Source organism: Euleptes europaea, chromosome 8 (genome assembly GCF_029931775.1).
Source record: "Euleptes europaea isolate rEulEur1 chromosome 8, rEulEur1.hap1, whole genome shotgun sequence".
Classification (NCBI taxonomy): Eukaryota; Metazoa; Chordata; class Lepidosauria; order Squamata; family Sphaerodactylidae; genus Euleptes; species Euleptes europaea.
The window spans coordinates 56,146,091-56,164,153 of NC_079319.1; the positions used below are offsets into that span (position 1 = coordinate 56,146,091).

The 18,063-nt window shown below is 43.7% G+C and overlaps 1 protein-coding gene across 4 annotated transcripts in view; it reads left to right on the plus strand.

The window, feature by feature from the left end:
- Positions 1 to 1,922: 1,922 nt before the first annotated feature.
- The window catches only part of PTPRM (protein tyrosine phosphatase receptor type M), a 546,095-nt gene continuing 529,954 nt past the window's right edge, over positions 1,923 to 18,063 (plus strand). For all 4 annotated transcript variants that reach the window (XM_056854227.1, XM_056854228.1, XM_056854229.1 and 1 more), the window contains exon 1: positions 1,923 to 1,989. The gene's annotated coding sequence lies outside the window, so the exon portion shown is untranslated. The remainder of the gene's footprint in view (positions 1,990 to 18,063) is intronic.

The following is an 18,063-nucleotide window of genomic DNA, read 5'->3' on the forward strand; positions in this document are numbered from 1 at the left end:
CCCAGGTGGGTGGAGGCTGGCAGGGATTATTTCAAACTGAAGGCACTCTGCACATATCCCCAGGCATGTTTTCGTTATATTACCGATGTTCCCTGACGACATGTGGCACTGAAAAATACCGATACCATGGCTGACCTGTGTGGCTCATGTTGAGGCTCACCGATGGAGCATGGCCCCTTCACCCTTCTTGCTTTCTGCCCCCCACCTTTTCAAGGTTAAGCAGTGTCTCCGAGCGGCTTACAAGAAGAGTTGGTTTTTATATGCCGACTTTCTCTACCACTTAAGGAAGAATCAAACCGGCTTACAATCACCTGCCCTTCCCCTCCCTGCAACAGACAGCCTGTGAGGTAGGTGGGGCTGAGGGAGCTCTAAGAGAGCTGTGACTAGCCCAAGGTCACCCAGCTGGCTTCATGTGTATGAGTGGGGAAACCAATCCAGTCCACCAGGTGAGCCTCCGCCGCTGACGGGGAGCAGTGGGGAATCAAGCCCGGTTTTCCAGGTCAGAGCCCACCGCTCCGACCCACTGCACCACGCGGGCTCTCCAATGCAGAGCTTGTTGCAGCTGGAAAGGAAAAGAGAGCGGCGTCGCGCAAGGAAGACCCCAGACAGCTTCGGTGCGATTGCCTAGCAGGTCATCTGCGCGTGGAATTCCTCAACCCAAGTTGCTGTTGTCGTAGAAAAGGGCCAGGGTCCAGCGGCACCTGAAAGACTACCACAAATATTTTCTGGCAGGGTAGGAGCTTCCGTGAGCCGCAGCTCACTTCTTCAGATACAGCTAGAATGTGAATCCATCTGCCTTTAATTCACAGTGGGTAGCCGTGTTAGTCTGTCTGCAGTAGTAGAAAAGAGCAAGAGTCCAGGAGCGCCTTCAAGACTAACAAAGGGCAAGAGTCCAGGAGCACCTTAAAGACGAACAAGAATATCTTCTGTCTGCAGTAGTAGAAAAGAGCAAGAGCCCAGGAGCACCTGAAAGACTAACAAGAATATTTTCTGTCTGCAGTAGTAGAAAAGAGCAAGAGTCCAGTAGCACCTTAAAGACGAACAAGAATATTTTCTGTCTGCAGCAGTAGAAAAAGGGCAAGAGTCCAGGAGCACCTGAAAGACTAACAAAGGGCAAGAGTCCAGTGGCACCTTAAAGACTAACAAGAATATTTTCTGGTAGGGTGTGCGCTTTCGTGAGCCACAGCTCACTTCTTCTGATACAGATAGAATCGGAAGAAGCTGTATCTGAAGGAGGGAGCTGCGGCTCACGAAAGCGCACACACCCTACCAGAAAATATTTTTAAGTCTCCAAGTTGCTGTTGTGACTCTTTCCCGTTAGGGCCGCCCAATTATTTTGCTCCTGCTTCCCTTTCGTACTATTCCGGCGGCGTGCAATCCGTGTGTTTCCAAACACACACACACACACACTTTCGTTCTTCGCCACCCCGCCAAAGAGCGCGCGCGCGCGTGCGTCCCGCTGACTTGGCCACCGTCCCGAGGCCGAGCGCCGTCCGTCCGTCCGTCCGTCCAGGCGGGCGGGCGGCTTTGGCGGCGCGGCGCCTTTCCCGAGCGGCTCGCCCTCTAGCGGGAGAGAGGCGGCGGTGTCGGGCGGCTGGGCGTGACTTGGCGGCTGGCTTTCGGCTGCCTGCCTGCCTGCCTGGCTGCCGGGGGGAGCGCGAGGCAGTGCGGGGACTGGCGCGAGAGGCGCGGAGTTGTCCTTGGCCAAGACGGCGGCGCGCGCTCCTGGCGCTCGCCCGGCAGGAGGCGGCGGCGGCGGCGGCGGCGGCGGGCCGGGGCTGCGCAACAGGGCCGGCCGGAGTGGGCTGGCGGAGGGACCCCTCGAGGGGGCGAAGGGGGCCCGCGGGGCCCGCCCCAGCCTCCCCCCGGGGCGCTCGGGAGGGCCGGCGGGGGGCCGCTCCCCAGAGCGAGGCGCGATGGGGAAAGTTGGAAGTTGCCTGCTGACTTTGGCTGGACTTTGGCTGGCGGCGGGAGCGGAGACGTTCGCAGGTAAGGACGGGCTGGCGGGCAGGGGGGGAGCCCCCCTTTTGCTTCCCGGGCGGTGCTCCTTCCCCCCGCCTCGGGGAGAGCGTGGGGCGCGGATCGGCTCCCGGGAGGGGGGCATTGCGAGCCATTCTGCCCCCCCCCGCGGGTGTGACCCTGGGAGCTGCTGCGTGCCTGGGGGGGGCGAGAGGCGCGCCTGGCCCCCAGACGGGAAGTTGCAGGCGCCGGGGGAGGGATCCCGTTATTTTGGCTGCCTGGGGCCCAAAAGCGCCGAAGGGAGCGCCGGGTTTCCTGCGGAGCCTGGAGCCGGAGCAGAAGCGGAGCCCGCCTGGCTCGCCCCGGGAGGGGGGACGGGCTGCCCGCGATGCCCCAGCCCAGAAACTTTGCGCGAGTTGCGCGTTTGTCGGCCCAAGGGTGGAGGGCGGCGGCGGCGGGGCAAGCGGGCAGCTGGGGCCATTTCTGCCCGGGAGGCTTGGCCTGCCACTTGCGGCTCTCCGGATGCGCGTTTTCCCCACCCGAAGTCTCCAAACTCTGCAGGGAGGGTCATTGTTGAGTTGTGAGCATTTGGGTGGGGAAAACGCGCGTCCGGAGAGCGGCGGATCCCAGGCAAAACCTCCCGGGCAGAAATGGCCATTGTTGAGTTTTGAGATTTTGGAGGGGGAAAACGTGCATCTAAAGAGTGGCAAACCCCAGGCAAAACGTCCCATGCGTCAATGGCCTCTGTCAGTCCTTTCTAGGGACGCTCCGTCTAGGCACGCTGGCACGAGGAATCGGGGATGCTTTTTTTGGGGGGGGGGCAGTATTGCTGAGTGGTTAGAAAGCGCCCTGGAGTGTACGAGGCCTCTTCCTCTTCCCCGTTTGCACTGCCTCGAGGTCCGCCCCCCCCCGCTGTGCCTGAGGTCTTTGGTGGAAGTTGTGTTGTGGCGGGTGGGGTGAACTCAGGGCCGGTGCCACGCTTCTTTTGCGCCCTAGGCGAGGCTCACTACTTGCACACCCCCCCATTGCAAACCAATTTCCAGAAACAAATGTCTTGCAGAGAAAAATAAAAACACGAAACTTGAAAACTGCTAATTTTTTTAAAAAATTGCCCCTCGGGTCAGTTCTGCGCCCCATGGAGGTCTGCGCCCTGGGCAACCGCCCAGTTCGCCTAATGGTAGAACCGGCCCTGGGTAACCGGATGCCAAGGATGCCAAGTTGGACTGGGCTCTTGGCAACCCACTCGGAATAGGCAAGGAGGGGGGGGAGTCTGACCACCCCCTGGCAGTTGGTTAGCGAGCTTTAGACGGGGCAATCCCTCTGCCTCATTGTGTGACAACTCTGTCGGACAAAAGGGGGGGGGGAAGCCACGCATGCTGGGTTTCCTTCGCTTCTCACATGCCAGGTTTTAACATCTGCCAAGTAGTGACAGCAGCGATCATCAAGGCATAACTTTTTAATTATACCTGGCAGGCTGTTGCTCCAGTATCCTCGCTGCTGTGACTCTTTCCTCTGGACCACCCCCAGAGTATGTTAACAAAGCTGCATGCTTGAATTGGTGTATATATCTTTGAGACTCAAACCCCTAATTTTGGTCTACGTTGCGAAACAGTTAGCTGCATATAGTTGGAAGGAATGAGTAACTTCAGTTCCTTTTGTTTTTCACATGAAGTTTGAGCTGTAAAAAAAAACACGACGGCAGAAATTCAAGACATCTGGACTCCATGTTCAGTATGGAAGTAGGGCTGTAGTAGCCTTGGCTGCAGGATACTTGAGGTTCTGTGTGTTCACTAATGCAAAGAATGGGGCAACCAAGTTTTGGGCGTGAAGAAATCTGATTTCCCTGATAAACATTCTCTGATTTAATGTAAGTCCCAGGTTATGCTCTCTGTATACAAGCAGCCTGCCTTTTCTCAAACTTCTGTGCTATGTTTGCAGATCAGTCAGGAGGTTCCTTAGGAATGAGAAGTCCCAGAGGTTTGCCTTGGTATGAAATATAGCACAGAGGAAATGCTCTCTCCCCGCCTCCCCCTTCTCTAGTTTCAATGAGGCTGTGTGAATTATGAAACCTTATCCACGGAGTGTTATTGAACACCTTCAAGGCCAGACTTCAATAAGTTCTTGCCTTATTAGGATGAAGTCACACCTAAGCTGTATGATCTACATGGAGTGGTCAAAAATGTTGTGGGGGAGTAGCATTTTCAGTTGATAAGCATGCCCTCAGCTGGCAATATTTGTAGCAGAACCTGGGCTTTCAAACCACTGCTTGTCTGCTTAAAAACTATTGTCCCTCATTGTCCTATGTAGGTCTTGACTGTGGTGTTGGCGTATATAGTTGCCCATTGTAAAGTTTTCTAAAAGTGTCATTAAATGGGATGCTTACTCCTGTTCGCAACCTTTGAGCTGGCATTGATATGCAGAGAGTGGAAGGTTCTGTGCCAAAAAGAAATGTCGTTATTAGTACAATACTAAGCAGAGTTACACCCTTCTAAATCCATTGAAGTCAATGGGCGTAGAATGGTATAACTCTTCTTAGGATAGGACTGCAAGTGAGCCAGTTTCTGCGCAGACTGGTATGTCTTATATGATGCACTTATGATTTGGTTTCATGAAACACAAAGCATGAGTAACTGCGCATACTGTTGATATGTAAAGACAATACATGACCATTTTTGTTTTGTTTTATTATTAAAAATAATAATTGAGTTTTTCATGGTTAACTTCACCATTAAAATGTCTGGAGGTAATTTTTACACTTTATAGGGTACGTTCATAGTATAGTTGCCGGATCTATAAAATGTTTAACTGCTGTTGTGTCTCTAATCATATCCTGTCACGCAAATAACAGTTGGTTACAATCACAGCAAAAAAATTTGTAGATTGCTGGTTTTTAAAAGTTGGGAAAATGAATTTTCACATTTGTATCTTTTTTAATACACTACATACTGTACTTTTATTTGAAGTTTTTCAATATTTTTGTTGAGGCATTCTTCATTCGATTATACTTCCGTAGAAAGTAACCGTCAGGGAGAAGTATGAGCAAAGTCATGTAAAGTTCATTCTGCTGTTTTAAAGTTTATATAGTTGTAAATTTTAAGAAATGTTTAGTTTAAGTAAAGTGAGCTTTTCTATCATTATTCTTCACTGACAAATTGAAATTGTGAATTCATTCTCTAAAAATGTAAAATTCTCCTGAGACTGAAGATAGTGAAGCAAAATTGCCAATTTCATACTGGAAACCAACCAATGGCTTCTTTGAGTAGAATCCGAAACAGTTGTGATTTATGTCTAGGATAATGCCATTTATGTAAAATCCAGAACTTAAGGATTGTTTTGAGTTACTTGGCCTCATTATAAACTCTTTAAAAAGTAGACCCCTTTCATTATAGGTGCCTAGAATCTCATCTTTGGCCTATTTAATGAGCCTAATCTTTATATTGTTATATTTCAGAAATCTATATTTATGGTAGCAATTGAAGCATGATAGTAGAAAAAGTTAAATAAATACAAAAGTAGGATCTGATTTTTGGTTTCTGTGTTTCGGGATTTATTTCTTCGGCAGATTATTCTCACCAGAGAAAACAAACTACTTCTGAAAATGATTTTGTTTCAATAGAAATAGGCTACACGCTGAAAAGATGCCGCTGACAGCTTAATCTTAAATGTTAGGTTTTGTATAAAATGAAAGGTCTAGTCCTGATGGGTTCTGTCAAGTATCAGCTGAAACTGAAGACACAAGAGAGGTATAATGGAATTTGAAAACTACAAATTTTTATAAAAGCCTCATTTTTCTGATAGTTATATTTCCAAACAGCCTTCCAGAAATTGGTGCTTTCTGTTTATAACACAGGTTTGTCCTAGAATGGCCTACTTACTGTTAGGCTGTACGGTTACTTTGCGTTGTATTAAGCGACAGAAAAAAAACTTGTATGCCAACTATTGCCGCAGTCCCCCAACTGGTTGTTTACACCAGTTAGGATTTCAGCCTAATACTTTAGAATTATGCAGCTAAAATCCTCATGTGTTAATACTGGCACAGCTCCTGACTATTAGGTTTTGGATTTTTATGTCCATTGTTTGGGCTTCTTGTAGTTAGGAATCACCTGAGTGTGTGTGGGAAATAGCGAAAAAAATAAACTTGTTCTGTATTGTACAATACAATATTTTACACTTCTTTTCAGTACAGTGGGTTCACCTCTACTACCTTGTTTCTGTGTTCTCATTGTAACATTTGGGAGTAAAAGTAGAACCAGGTCTGGAAAGGAATCTCATCATTTTCATAAATAACATTTGCAAACCAATGGTTAGTCATCGTTTTGAAGATATTTATCTTCAAAATTCATAATTGTAGCTGCTGTAGGTAAGCTGAAATTGGAGAGTGGGGGGATGTGACCATCCTATATACCATGTTCTTTAATACAACTTGTTTTCATTAGAAAGATCTACTTTTTATGGTTAAACTAAGTGCAGCGCTGTGTACAATTCTGAACACAAACAGCAGCTCTGTATAAAATTACATTTGCTCTGTGGGGCTAAGAATGTGTTTCTTGACAGAAAGTTGCAGGTGAGAAAAAAAAACATGACTAAAAGTTGATTCACAGCCATACACTTCTACACTTAGGCAGTGACTGGAATGCTATTATCAGCCCCCTCCACCCCAATGCATCTGAACTCCACATACTGTATATTAAATTTGCATAGGGACCTATTCACATATTGTCCAATATATACATATAGGCATAAACTGCACCCCAGATTGCAGTATATAGATTACCGGTATATGGTTTGTGCTGCATTCATTGGACTGTCCACTTGTAGGCCTCTATGCACAATTTGGAGATTTAAAACACTGTGGGAGGCAGGGCCCGTTACACGGTGCCGTTATCGAGTGGGACAGATCAGAGTGTGCCTGTCCTCATATGCGTCTGTGTATCTAATGAAGCAGGTTGTTTATGAAATAATGTATAAATCAGCTAAGTGCCAGTACCAAGCCTCGTAAGAAGCATGCTGTTGCACATGACGGTCTGCACATATGCACTCTGCCAGTAGTTCGTTTGCGTTGTCAACTGTGGCAGAGTTAGCTGCCTAGTAGACAGCGGAGAGAAAAAAGGCCTGGGTACAGAACGTGGATTGTCAAGTGATAGGATTGCGTGTCTAGCACTTTGGGTTGGAAGTGCTCTGTATTTTGTCTATTTCTTGTCTGTTTCTGCTGTTACACGATGGTTTTAGAACTGAATCCATATCAGACTTGCCTTGTGTTACTTATTAAAAAATTAAAGTTTTCTGTTCAGTAACTGATTAAAATGGCACTGTTATTATGATAATATAGAAGAGAAAAGTATACCCTCCAGTGTATTACAAGGATGTAATTACGCTGAAGAACTCCTATAATGTATCTTTGGTCTCACAGTTTAGTTATCATTCTGCACACAAAAAAAAAAAATTACAGCGCCTTGAAATAACAAAACAAAATATGTAATTTTTTAAAAATAATGATAATGCTGACGTAATCTTCTGGATTGACAGTTGCAGAGAAAGAATTAGCGATCTAGCCACAGAACACAGAGAACAAAGTCGTTCACTCGATCGTCACACTAGAGTAATGTAACATTTAATGGCAAACAGTTAATGTCCCATCCCTCGTATTCTTCTGCTGAGAAAATGTTCCAGTCAGTTGTGATGCATGTCGCTGATTTTCCCACTGGGAACTGAATTGGCTCCAAACAACAACCACACCTTAGTTTCTTAGAAATTTTCTTCAGAGGACTAAACTATAGTTGCTGAGGTTAGCAGTTGGGCTACACTGGAACTACCCCCCACCCCAAGATAGCCCTGTATCCAGCATGACCAGTTCTACATGTCCGTGGAGCCTTTGGGCTTATGTTTCTGCTTCAGGGCCACAAGGCAAATGACTTTTAGGAGCAGAATGGAATTTTTAAGAGATGGGGATCTGCCATTCAGACAAAAATAAAACAGCCTCATAGTGCCATGTCCAGATTCTTAGTCCTTTGGATTCTGGCTTTATTTGTTTTAATTTAATTTAAAATTACAAATGGTTTTGTCTTGAATAATAATGTTGAGTAATGCAGTAAGATTTCAGCATAAGCATTATCTGGTTCCAAACAGATGACTTTTAGTTATTGGTTTCAGTTGAACAGATGGACATAAAAACAAACAAATGTAACATTTTTTTATAGGCACCGTTAAGCAGGTTTTCAATATGTCCCATTAGATTCATTGGTAGTTTTTGCATGTAGGTGCCTGATTTAGTAAAGATACATTTATTCGTCTTTAATATAGTCCCTGATAGTACTAACTATAAATTCTGTTGTTTTCAGTGTGGTCTCCCTTGTGCCTTCAGTGGTATTTAGATTTTCATTTCAAAGGTATGATGTATTTCAGTTGTAAAGTCTTGTTTGCTGTGATCTACTGCTGATCACTAGGTGTAGCTGCATCTCTAAATCCACATTCCTAAGCTAAGATTGTACATCGTAAGGTTCTGTGCTGAGTTTACTGAACTTGGCACATTGTGAGCTTGAGACATGAAAAAGTATTTAAAGCATTTGGAGTGATTTGAAAGCTTGTTGTAATGTAAGCCGTGTACCTTTTGGAGGAAAATAAACCACTAAAAGAACAGAAACCGTGCATGCCTGTGTAATAATTTATTTGCTTTCTATTTATAGTCCAATGCTTTGCTGTTGGCACTAATGGACTAAAATAATAATACAGCCAAAGAAGAGCTGTAACTTTTTAAAAAGTGTTCATTTCTCATGGTTCAAAAAAGTCAAAAAAATTATTTAATGCAACATTTCTCTACATGCATCATCTCTCTATATGTCTTCTGATCACCTGTGGGTTAAACATTATGACCACAATGAGAAAACTGAGTGAGTAGTTTCCTGGCGCACAGGGACTTTGGTCTTGCATTTCCCGCTCTGAAGGAAGGTCATCTTGGAACTTTGGGTGTTTCTCGTCCCATTACTTGGAGAGGCAGGACTGAAGAATGCAATTCTCTGCATATTTAAAGGCATCCATGTGGCAATAACAAAGAAACCCTCCTACAATGTTTGAGCCAAGTTTTTTTAAAAAATGTATTTTTTAAAAATGTCACGACCCTGTGACCCTCCATGTCACGACCCTGGTATTCCTTGGAGGTCTATTATCCAAATACTAGCCAGGGTCAGGGCTGTGACTGGCCCGAGGTCACCCAGCAAAGTTCTATGGTGCCGGTGGGGATTTGAACCTGGGTTTCCCAGGGCCTAGTCTGATGCTTTAACCGCTACACCGCTCTGGCTTGTGGAATACGTTTATGGAGGATTGTCCAGTTAAAGTCTACTTGTGAAGACGCTTAGAAATGCAGTCTGCATCTCTCTCCCTCCTAGATTCTAGGGACAAAACAAGGGGTGGATATTGCCATCTTCCATGGTGAAAGCTTCTTCAAGAGTATTTAGTTACCTGTTGTCTAGAATGCTCATCTAGCTAGCTGTGGCCTTCACACATCATGGTAGTTCCTTTATTCTGTATGCAGTGTGTTGCTTGAGTCGTAGTTCAAATGAAGTCTTGTCTTGCTACTGCTTTTTGAGTCATGTGTCGGTGGCTGTATTATTATTTATTCTGCTAACAAGCTGACTGCAATGTGATTCATAAAAAGAATGGCTAAAGGCATACTTTCCTTCTGGCTAGGAAACAAGATGCCCCACAGCAGGGAGATGGGAGAAGGCTGCTCAGCTTTGATTGGTTGATCAACTGGTCATAAGATAATTTAAAATGCATCCTAACCACTGTAGAGTTAGCCTTGGATTTAGCTGAAGGAAAAGACTGGAACTCTTGTGGTCTGCCATACGTAGGTAGCAAATTTATGTGTAACTATTGGCTTGACAGAACAATTGAATTCCTAACATTTCATTAGGTTTTATTATTATGACTTGGTAGAAATGTATAACATATTGGTGAATCTTGTACCAGTATTGAATGAGGTTTAAAATGCTGATCACAAGCTTCATGTTGCAGTAACCTGATTAGGATTAAATGTAATTTGCAATGGCAGTGTTTGGGCACTTTTAATAAAGTTGCTAAACACTGTTTTCAAGCTTGTTGTCAGTTTCTGTGTAGCTCCCCAGGAAGACTTTATTTTGTCAGTTGCTGTACTGAGTGTTGCTGTACTTCATTTCTAGGCAGTCTATATTGTCAGTGTATGTAAAATTTTGCCATTCACTATCTCAGGTCATGACAAATTTTGTTTGGCTGTAGAAGCCAGTGCCAAAAATGAGGAGCCAGACTCACCTTTCATCCTTCTGGGTTCTGAATTAATGACCATCTCTGCTAATGATTGCTCCCCAAATCCTAATCCTAGGCTCTTCACAGTTTTTCATGCCTTTGTTAAAGCTATGACAGAAGTATTGTAGTATATAAATAAATATAAGGGTAACCAAAATTGTCTGCCAAAACAAAAAGCTAACCTCTAACCCCCAAGTTTTCATAATTCCATTATTGCTTTCAAAAGCTCAATTTAATTGAATGTTGGAGACACTATAGAAGGCAGCTGGTTAAGAAATGAATTCATCCACCACTATTGAATGATATAAAGTAAAGTTTACACACAGACAAGGAAAGACAAGAACATCATGCCTATTTATATTTATATCGTACAACAGAACGTTCTGATGAAAATAATAAACTTTGGGTTGAATCCAGACAGCTTTTATGCTCAATTTTGGCCAATTCCTTTCCTTATTGCAACTCCCATTCCACACGGCTTTTGTCTGGGCAGGTCCCATGATCCCAAACATAACCCTTTTCGTGGTCAAAGGGGACCCTTCCCTCCTTTTTCATTGGTGGAAAAATAGGTCTGAGCCAACTGTGAGAACTGCTGTGAGGCCCCACATTGAAACAATTGCTGAAAAGACTAGGCAGCACAATGAAACATCTAAGCACCATGGTGACCTGGCACCTGGGATTTGTCAAGCTCTGCATTATCTTGTCAGTGAGTTATTAGGTAGTCACAGGTCCCCCCCCCCCCCTACAGTTTGGTTGCTTTACATAGGGAACCAATGAAGGACAAGAGAACCCTGGTTGCATTTGATGGCACATTTAATTTCTGAAGATACAATTAAGGGGGGAGGGGGAAGATGGCATTAGAGATGTAAGTGATCACTAGCACCCTGATTTCTCCTCTGCCCTCACTCCTAATTCTCCTTCTTTTGCCCCCTCCCTGTCACCAGTGTGGAAGTGAATCTAGATTAACTGGGTTTTATAGACTTAGCTTTTAAAGTAATTAATCCATGTGTAAGAATTGGTTTTGTAGTTATGATTTTTTTGTTATGCTTTCATGTTCTTCTATAATGTGTGAAGGAGAGGGTTGTGTGGGAATATGGAACTGAACGGTGAATTCAGGTTGAGCATAGAGGTCACGGGGAATCAGAGCAGCGGGGGAAGGAACTGAGTGGATGATCTTTCTGCGTATGTGTGTAGAGAGGAAAAGAATATATTAATCACAGTTAACTTCTGGTCTTTCTGGAATCTGAGCTATTTTAGAACAAGGGATATTACTTAAAGGGGAAATTGGATATTTTACCAAGAATGTAAGATTGCAGTGCTATAGGAATTTACTGGCAGCTACTAAATTTAAGTGAAAACTAAGCCAGAACCCAGCCCTCTCTTGAAGCCCAAAACTACTTCCAGCTGCAAACCAAGTTACTACAAGTCAGGAAACCCTTTATTCTGCTGCTGTGAGGTTCCTGGGTGCTTGGAGAAGCCATCTTCATGTGGCGGCTTTTGCTCTTTCTAGTCTTTATCCTTTGTAAGCCTGTACAGAGGAGGTCAAGTTCAGCAGACGACTTCTTGAGGACTGAGTATGAAATAGAAAATTCTGTAGCTGAAAAGTCTCCAACTGTATGGGGTATTTTTTTTGTGCACAAGATGCAGTCAGGTGAATGAGGGCAGCTGCTATTCCTAGCTTCTTGGTAACTAATAGTTTTTAATCCCAACTATCTGCGTGCTGCAAAGCCGACTATGGAGTAAGTAAACACGAGAATGTATTTTCCAGCATTTATTATTATGAACGACCTCAAATGAATGGAGTCACATTGTGAATTTGACAGCAATGGTACACAGCAATCATGGGAGGATAAGAATAGTTGCTGTTATGCAAGAGTCCATTGTGTTTTTTAAGTGCAAGGCCCATAATATTATCTGGGCGTTTTGCCTGTATGTGACATATATTTACTTAGATTGGTGGTGGTGGCAGTGGTATTTTATATTAAAATTAACCCAAGACTAATATGAAGACAATTTGAGACTGGATGATAGAACTTAAAATTAGCACTTTCTGAAATCTTAAGTTGGTACAGGAGAAGTGTGCACAAATATGTCTTTTAACTGCTACAGCGATATTTATGTTTCCATTGTGTCTTATGACATTGGCATTGTGAAGTTATGGATTGGTGAAACATTACAAAAGTAATATTGAAAGCACAGTAGATCTGGAATTCCCTGACTCGTTGATTTTCCTTAATTTGTTTATTAGAGAGGTGGGATGCAGTTGCGTATCTTGATTCCAGAAAAGCTTTTGATCTTTAGTTTCACATAACATCTTCCCAGCAAAGTTTGAAGCGAAAAAGAAACTGCCATAGAATAGGTACATAAGGGTTAAACACACTTGATGTTAAGTTAATGATGGTATATGGGTCAACGTGTCATTTGGGTATCATTCACTTGTTACTTGAATTATGCTGTGTCGGCTTCCTCGTCACTCAATACCTGTGTGCCCCTAGTAACATATGAAGGAGAGAAATCAAGTGAGAGGAAAGGTTCTTGTGGAGTATTACAAATGGTAGAAACACAGATTTAGGTTAAACGTTGGAAAAACCATTCCAACTGAAAGAAAAATTTAACAATAGAATTAGATTTCTAGAAGTCTTTTGTTTTGACTCTTTTGTTACATCGACAGTGCAATCCTGTGCCGATGTAGTCCAGTCCAAGCCCACTGAAATCCATAGGATTACGCTGTAAACTCAATTTGTAGTGAATACATTTGCAAGGCATGTTTTTGCTGTTTCCCTTTTTATAGGAATGGTCAAGCTACAACAAGAAAACAATAGGAATAGTTTTTTTTTAAGTTAGGTACGGTAAATTAAAACCAGTTTCAAAATGTTTAGCTGTGGATTTAAATATTTTCTATTTTAGAACGTAGGGAGTTTTGGATCCCTCTGGCTCCTAGAACAGGCAGCAGATAGTTGTTCTGGATGGGAAGTTGAAGCCCACTGATAATTTCTACAGATTTCGTTTTGGGTGTGTGTGATTTTTACCAATTCCTGCCCCCCACAGTAGACCTATAAGACTTTCATGCTGTACATGGAGGTACCCTGTTTCTCCAGGAGTAGCTCTACTGAAGGCATTTGGAGCAGCAGCAGGAGGCAGGGTGGAGAAGGCCAGGAGAGTTTAAACCAGGTGTCTCCCCTGTTGCCTGAGGCATCATGTCACTTGATGACACCTTTCCTGGCACCCACCAACTGTTTTTAGAAAGTGGGTGGTACGGCCAGATGGGGCTCAGAAGGGCTTCTGATTGACCGCTAGAGATCTGATCGGCTGTGCAGTTTTTTAAAAAGTTACTTTGGCAGCGGCTGCTACCACAGCACAGTGATCTGAGTATCTGAAGGTAAGCTGTGTGTATGAAGAAAAATATGTTAAACAATACGTTAATTGTAAAAGGTATCCTGTTAAACAGAGCTGTGGCCTGGAATGTTGAAGAGCTCCTGATAGAATTATGCATGGCCTCACTTCCTGACATTTTGTGGTTGGCTCCGCCTTCTGTGGAAGCCATTTTGTAGTTGCACCCACCACACTGTGCCTGAATTCCAAAGGAGCGCACAGGCTCAAAAAGGTTGGGGACCCCTGGTCTAAGCCATATTCCGAGCTCTTCAAAAGAATTAAAAGATTTTTGTTAAAGGTTCACATTCAGATGAAGATGAAAAATTCAAACCAGTGCTGGAGAATGAATGCCTGCCGTTCAGCTTTTCTGAAATAGGGATTTCCTTCAGTATTATAGTTTATCTTAGTTAAAAATGCCGCTCTGATTGAATTCAGTGTCATGAGAATTCCCTTTAGCTCTTTTAATAATGTATGCCATATTGTCATTTCATTTGGAAGTTACGTTTGCACAATATGTATTTTGGCTAGTTCAAGCCATTGCTTTATATGAGATGGCTATGGAAGTTGCCAATTTCCATGCAGTAAAATTCAAAGTACTAACATGTTTCCCATCACTGCATGGAAAATTGAGTCACACCAGAAGTGCGGCGCTTCAAGCTGTTCTTTATAACAAACTATATTCATATATGTTAGATGTGGCAATGTATGATAGCATACAAGCGTAGACTCCATACGGAGAGCAGAATATTCCTTCTTAATCCTTATGTTATCTGTAGTTTCCCTGGAATTGTTTCTTCGAAATGCTAATAGGTTGGTTAATTTGAGAGCGACATTACTAATTATATTAAGAGTCTAAACCTTATTAGGGCCTTGTGGAGAATTAGAGCTTTGGGAATCTGCATGGTGACTGGACAAAGGATGAGGGAAAAATGATGTAACTCTAACATAGTTAGCTCTAATGTAACTAAAAGAAGATATAAAGGGAGGATGCTACACTTCAGCAAGACTGCTTCTCAGTATTAGAAATGCAATGTTCTTTTCTTGAGTGTGTTCTGTACCTGATGTGAACTTGCTGCAGACCTTTTGTGTGAGAGGAAGGAGATAATCCTAAACTATATGGAATAGGAAAAAATAAGTGGAGAAAATAGTAAATCACTATAAGCCTAACATCTTAAAAGAACCAATCTGTAATGAAGAGTTGCTGTGGCACCTTTTTACTCAGCAGTTCTGATCCTCCTGTGTACTCAAGAGTAATTTGAAGCTGCTGCCTTCAAAGCAGAAATGGAATTTTTTTACTGTTGTCTTTTCCTACAGCATTGCCACAGCTTTGATATAACAAGCTCATCTTTTTTCTTAACTTTAACTGTTCACTTATTCATTTTTTAAAAATTACAGTGACTTTTTGCTTTTGTGATATAAATCCATTAGAGCCAAATATTGAGAATGACTTCAGTATGTAGCGGACTGTACTGGCCCAACAAGTAATTACTCTCCAAGTGGGTCTAAGCTGGGTATCTGTATCCAGGAGTCTATATTCATGGTGAATTAATTCACGGGACATAGAATTAAATAACCATAAAATGACCATATCTCTTGTGGTAGAGATACCGTATGTGTGAAAAATTGTCCCAGGTTGGACACTTAGCAAGATGATATTCAGAGATTTACTCAAACTAGAATGATGGAAGGAGAGATACATTCCCACTTGCTGTCTACCTAGGCTTGCCAGTTCCCTCTTCGCCTCCAGCAGGAGGTTTTTGGGGTGGAGCCTGAGGAGGGCGGGGTTTGGGGAGGAGAGGGACGTCAATGCCATAGATTCCAATTGCCAAAGCAGCCATTTTCTCCAGGTGAACTGATCTCTATCGGCTGGAGATCAGCAGTAATAGCAGGAGATCTCCAGCTACTACCTGGAAGTTGGCAACCCTATGTCTACCATATTATGGGCTGCAGCCTTGATTTCCCTTGGAGGTCATTTTCTATCAGGGCAGGAGAAGTAAGAATGCTGGCACGGTGGACTTTCCCTACTCCTACAGAGGATGGTCAACGTTGTCCCTTCTGCACACTGTACTACTGGCTCCTCGACACTTACATGGTTCCGTAGTATGCAGCCCCTAATGATAGTGTCCTTATAGATACCTTTCCCAAGGAGGGTACCCTTAAGAACATGGCATGCTTGGCTAAGAAAGGCTGTGAGGTAAGGCTAGAGGACAACAGGAAGGTAAGAAGCCCAAAATAGTTCCAAAGGCAGGGGGAGACCCAGCTGTTGAATGCTGGATTCTATCATTCATTCATTGCTGATGTCTAGCAAGGAAATGAGCTATTGGTAAAAACAACAACAACAACACCAGGATCATTCAGAGAGACCGTGGTATTTCCCAGGGAATAAGTTCAGCACACTTCCAGATAAAGCCAGAGTATTCTCTGTTGGGACCACTGTTTGGATTCCCATAGCCATCCTGGCAGGAGTTAAGGCAATGGATTTTTGTGGTGAGTACTAGGAAAACTCATAACTCAGTAAGGAATTAGGGATTTTTGCATTAGTAGATGCACAAGAAGGGAATAAGCAACACAGCTGGCTGATGTCCACTGCTGGTAGCAACTGTTCTTTTCATTCAATTAAACAGTCCATTAATTGATTTTAATTAACTCCAAAAATTTTGTTTGGTTAGTTATTGCACTGCTCTTCAACATTTTATTTATATAAAGCTTTTTGTTCTACCACGTAGCTCAGGATGGGTCCTCAGGGTGGCAGTTCTAACAGTGTAGTCCTAAACAGAGTTAGACTCTTCTAAACCCATTGAAGTCAATAAGCTTAGAAGGGTGCAACTCTGCTTAAAATTACTATGCCAGCAGAAAAAAAGGAGAAAAATGCCCTATCCCTTTAATAGAGGGATTAATGTGTGAAAATGGGCAGTTGAAGCTCTTAATGGCATGGAGGTAAATAACATCACCTGGTAAATAACATCTCCATTAACTAAACATTAAAGGGACAGACCTTTCCCCCCCTTCTAGGCAGTTGGCAGCCCTACTTAAAGCTGTACTGCAGGTGAATTAGTAGCCAACCAAATAAGCTGGGACGGAATACTCTACCCCATTTTCTTTCTGTCACATACCATTTGTACAGATGAAATCTCTTTAAAGTGCCGGTTCTAAAAACTTGGTATGAGTAAAATTCAGCCACTTCCTTTAAAAAATATAATTTAATCTTTTTCTCTTGGAAAACATGGCAGTACAAGTAGGAGGTCTGCGAGACTCGTGTGTGTGTGTGTGTGTGTGTGTGTAGAAATCCCATCTCTCCCCTCCATCACAGCTCCAGGCCCCATCACCCATCTTACGCTCTGCTCTGGTCCTGGCTGTGGTGGTGGCAGACGCCGGAATCTACTCTGGCCTCAGAGCTGTTCCCAGATACTGTCGCTGTTACCACTGGGCCTGGAGCGGCTCTTAGAGTGCTCCACTGCAGCAGCCTGGCCTGGAACATCCCCCGGGGTCTGCTGCCACCACAGATTTTTCTGCAAACCTGGGGAGTACCTCAAGTTTGCAGAAAAAAATGTTTACTGTTGGTGTGGTCCCGATCCACAGATTTAGGTAACCACAGATGGGAGGGGGTCACACATCGCTATTAGATACATAGATGTTTGTCATTCACAGCAGTCGTCTTGATGCAGGCTTAATAATCCTTCTTTCCTTGGATTAGTTAACATTTCTCAGTCACAAATACACAGAACACATAATGCAAACAAGGCAGGATTGCCACTAAAAAAATCCGTCTGTGCCTTGAAGAGCAGTTTGAGCGCATTCCTGAAGGAGTTCCATAGGAGCTGGTGTAACCCTTGCCATCATAGGTGCCACCTTATCACAGAATAAGGTGGTACCTATGCCGGTGCGAAGCAAATATGCAAGCATACGGGAGCTGCGGAGCTCTGTCGGCCACCACTTCCAGCGCAGCCACACTGGCAGGGATTTTCCAGAAAGGAAAGCCCACACCAGAGTTGGGGGGGGGGGGCGTTCAAAGCCTCTTTCACCCCGGGAATGCCCCCTTGAGCGGTGGTGGGGCTGCACTATCTGTTTTTGATGGCAAGGCCTCTCTGTTCACTATGGGGCATTTCCCCATTTTTAAATTTTAAAATAGCACTTATTTCCTCCGCGGCGGCTGGGAAGCCTCTGAAGAGACGGCGTGGCTGTGCCACTCCCAGCCACCGCTGATCCCCTCCCCCCCCCCAGGAATGGGCTGCACATCACACAGAAATTTAGCGAGTACAGCTTTTCCAGCTAGTTCTCTCCAATTTAGAAAATTTCCCCCTGTTGCATTTTGGTTTGTCAAGTTCCTCTTAAAGGCATAAAAGGAGAGCAAGTTTTTTTTTTTTAAAAAAAGAGCAACAGGTTAGCAATTTACACATCACAACTTAAATATATCATATTTTCATATAAGAGTAGTTATTTTATCCCACGCATCAG